The sequence below is a fragment of the Vombatus ursinus genome, unplaced genomic scaffold, assembly GCF_900497805.2.
Source record: "Vombatus ursinus unplaced genomic scaffold, bare-nosed wombat genome assembly UNPS02009770.1, whole genome shotgun sequence".
Taxonomy (NCBI): Eukaryota; Metazoa; Chordata; class Mammalia; order Diprotodontia; family Vombatidae; genus Vombatus; species Vombatus ursinus.
The window spans coordinates 13,405,168-13,409,636 of NW_020949548.1; the positions used below are offsets into that span (position 1 = coordinate 13,405,168).

Here is a 4,469-nt window from a genome sequence, read left to right on the forward strand (position 1 = left end):
GGATCACACAAGATTTGGCAGCCATCACATAAAGAAGCAGAGATCTTTTCCAATCAGATGAGGAAACCAATGATATTAAAATACAGTTACTAGCCTATTTTAAAACACAAATTCATGGATACGAGGTTAAGAAACCCTGACTTAGAGAAAGGATCTCATCCTTCATTTATTCATCTGCATGGAAACTTGCTATGGGTACTCACACTATTAAAAATTCTGGAATGACTTGAGATGTTGATGCATTTTCTTTATCTATTCACCACAAACCTAGGTCTATAATTTGCACCTGCTTTTTTTTTTTTAAACTAGAAAAGAAGAAAACAAAAAAAAATTAGATTTTTTTCCCATTTAAAAGTGAAAAGGATTTAGATAAAAGAGGTAGCACTTCATTGAAAAGATTATGCCAAAAATGATAATGTCTCAAGCCTAAAGGAACTCTCATTCCTAGTCCTGTAGTAACTCAGACCTATTTAGACGGTACTATAACAATACAGCTTGGGTGAATTCCAGAGTGCCAGAAATTCAGTGAGGTCAATTACCTAAATTCACAAAAATGTTCAGACTTCAGTACACATGGTCTTAAATTGTTCTATACCAGGAGCAGAGGATGCCTTTGCTTTCACTGAGCCAAATGGGACAGAAGGAGGCAGCTGACATTAGAAAAGGCAAAAGGACAGGGAAGGATGCTAGGAGAACTCAAGGTGGTTTAGCTAGCAAGGTGGTGACCCGTAAGTCCAATCAGATCAGTGGTAAAATAAAGATGTCCGTAATCATTATTGCTCTTCCAAATAGTGCTAGAAATGCTAGCTGTAAGACAAGAAAAAGAAATTTCAAGAATAAGCATGGGCAAAGAAAAAACAAAATTTTTGCAGAAGATATGATGACTTACTTGAAGAACCCTGAAGAGACAACTAAAAAAGCTAATCAAAACAATTAACAATTTTATCAAAGTTGCAAGACATAAAATAAATCCCCATAAATTATTAACATTTCACATGTTACCAACAAAATCCAGCAGGAAGAAAAATAGAAAAAGAAATTCCATTTAAAATTATTACAAAAAGTATGAAAACCTTGGTATTTTACTGCTAGGACACATGTAAAAACTATATGTACAAAACACCCTTTACACAAATGAAAACAGATTTAAATAATTGAGGAAATATTCATTGCTCCTGGGTAGGCCAAGCCAACATAACAAAAATGACAATATTTCCTAAATTAATTTATTCAGTGCCTTACAAATCAAACTGTCAAAGGATTACTTTATGTAGAGCTTGAAAAATTAAGAACAAAATTCACCTGGAGGAACAAAAGGTTAAGAATATCAAGGAAATTTGTGGATAAAAGTGGGAAAGAGGTGAATCTAGTACTGTCAAATCTCAAACTATACAGCAAAGCAGTATCAAAACAAATTGATACTGATTAAGAAATAGAGATCATTAAAACAGGTTAGGTGCACAGATAAACAAGCACAGTAGCATAGCATTTGATAAACTGAAAGACCCCAGCAATTTAGGTAAAAACCAACTGTTTAACAAAAACCTGGGAAAATTGGAAAACCATCTGGAAAAAACTAGGTAAAGACCAACATCTCACACCATAAACCAAGATAAGTTACAAATGGGTATATGTCTTAGACATAAAGAGTGATATAATAAATAAATTAAAGGGGCAAGAAAGTAATGACTTATAGTATCTATAGATGGGGGCGAAGTTCATAACCAAATGAGAGGTTTACAGGAAGGAAAATGGACGATTTTAATTGCATAAAACTAAGAAATTTTTGAACAATCAATTCAGCTAAAATTAGAAGAGAAGCAAATTGGAATGGGGGTGGGGGAGGACTTTCCTGCAAGTTTCTCTGATCGAGGTCTCATTTTTCTTTTCTTTTCTTTTTCTTTCTTTTTTTTGGGGGGGGGGGGAGGCATTTGGGGTTAAGTGACCTGCCCAGGGTCATACAGCTAGTAAGTGTCTGAGGCCAGATTTGAACTCAGGTCCTCCTGACTCTAGGGCTGGTGCTCTATCCACTGTGCCACCTAGCTGTCCCCAAGGTCTCTTTCTAAGATATATATAGAACTGATCCAAAATTATAAAAATAAAAAATATTCTCTACTTGATAAGTAGTCAAAGGATATGAATGGGTAGGTTTCAAAGGAAGAAATCTAAGCTTTTAATAGCCACATGAAAGTTATTTAAATTACTAATAATTAGATAAATACACGTTAAAACACCTCTGGGGTTCTACCTTACATCCATCAGATTGGCAGAGTAGAACAAAAAAGAGAAATGATGAATGCTAGAAAAGTTGTGGGGAAATAGGCACGTTAATATTCTCTTGGTGGAGTTGGACTGATGACCTTTGACCTGCAATACCACTACCATGTCTTTATGACCCCAAAGAAACCAAGGAAAGAGGAAAAGGATTCGTATGTACAAAAATATTCATAACAACTCTTTTTTTAGTGGCCAAAATAATTGGATACTAAAGGGGTTCCATCAGTTGTTGAAACTGAAGAAGTTATGGTATATGAATGTGATGGAATGCCATTGTGCTGTAAGAAATGATGATGGGGATTTCAGAGAAACCTGTGCAGACTTATTTGAACTGATTGATAGAGAAGTGAGCAGGAACAGAAGAACAGGTTATACAGTAGAAACAGTATTGTAAAGATAAACAACATTGAAAGACTTGGGAACTCTAATCAGAAAATGACTAACCACAGTTACGTTGGACTCACAGTGAAACTCATCTCCTGGCCTCGAGTACAGATTGAGACATTTTTTTACATGGCCAGTGCAGGAATTTGTTTTGCTTGACTCTACATGTTTGCATCAGTAACTTTATTTTTCTTGCTTTCTCAGTGGTGGTAGGGATTAGGAAGGAGATCTTTGTTTTCCCAAAAAAATTATTTTAATTTCATTTTTAAAAAATAGTGTGAGTACCCATAGCAAGTTTCCATGCAGATGAATAAATGAAGGATGAGATCCTTTCTCTAAGTCAGGGTTTCTTAACCTCGTATCCATGAATTTGTGTTTTAAAATAGGCTAGTAACTGTATTTTAATATCATTGGTTTCCTCATAGTCCTACGTATCCTCTTTTATGCATTTAAAAAAAATTTCTCTGAGAAGGGATCCTTGGGCTTCATCAGAGGGGTCCATGACAAGAAAGGGTGAGTATCTCTGCTCTGACTTATTCCCCCTCAAAGAAACAAAGCAAGATGTGGGCAGCAGTTCTGCCTACGGGTCACCACCTTGCTAGCTAAACCACCTTGAGTTCTCCTAGCATCCTTCCCTGTCCTTTTGCCTTTTCTAATGTCAGCTGCCTCCTTCTGTCCCATTTGGCTCAGTGAAAGCAAAGGCATCCTCTGCTCCTGGTATAGAACAATTTAAGACCATGTGTACTGAAGTCTGAACATTTTTGTGAATTTAGGTAATTGACCTCACTGAATTTCTGGCACTCTGGAATTCACCCAAGCTGTATTGTTATAGTGCCGTCTAAATAGGTCTGAGTTACTACAGGACTAGGAATGAGAGTTCCCTTAGGCTTGAGACATTATCATTTTTGGCATAATCTTTTCAATGAAGTGCTACCTCTTTTATCTAAATCCTTTTCACTTTTAAATGGGAAAAAAATCTAATTTTTTTTTTGTTTTCTTCTTTTCTAGTTTAAAAAAAAAAAAAGCAGGTGCAAATTATAGACCTAGGTTTGTGGTGAATAGATAAAGAAAATGCATCAACATCTCAAGTCATGTGAGTGGGCTCAGTTCTCCCCTCTGCCCTTAAGAGAGATACGAGCAATGCTTCTAATGTTTGCAGAGGGCAGCAGCTCTTTTCCTTATCCACAGAGCTCAGGGAAGGTATAGGGACTTTAAATGAGCATCTCTTTTTCTCAGCTTGGAAGGACATCGGGTATTAGACATTGGAAAATTCAACCACCTTCTATTACAAATGGGGAAACTGAAGTCTGGACAGGAGAAGTCACCCAGCTGTACACAGCTAGCAAGTGGCAGAACTTGGGTCTGTTAACGCCTCATCCGGGGTCCTTTTCACTCCACAGAAAACCAAATCTGTATTGACTTCAAGAACATTACTTTCAGATATGGCACTAGCAATGCCAGTTTCTTTGGTTCTTCCAGCCACTGTAGGAGCGGCAGCTACATGATCAGGAGATTCACCAGTTACATTTATGAACTTATATTTGTGCTAGGCATAAGAGACAAAGTTGAATTAGAACACAAAGCCTGCATAGCATGGAGAGCTGTTTTCCCCAGCATGACCAGTTCTGGCGTGCACAACCAGATTTGACCAAGGATCCTCACTGCTAAGTCTATGAGGAATGACAAAACTGAGGAGATTTTCATTATGAAGATATTGTGTATTGCTTGAAGTGGGCCTATTTCAAGTAATTTGGGGTGTGGGTGTGTGTGTGTGTGTGTGTGTGTGTGTGTGTGTGTGTGTGTGTGTG

The 4,469-nt window shown here is 37.1% G+C and overlaps 1 protein-coding gene across 1 annotated transcript in view; it reads left to right on the forward strand.

Annotated features, from left to right (window-relative positions):
• Positions 1–4,469, forward strand: part of SBF2 (SET binding factor 2) — a 485,589-nt gene that overhangs the window by 415,783 nt on the left and 65,337 nt on the right. The gene's annotated exons all lie outside the window — the stretch shown is intronic.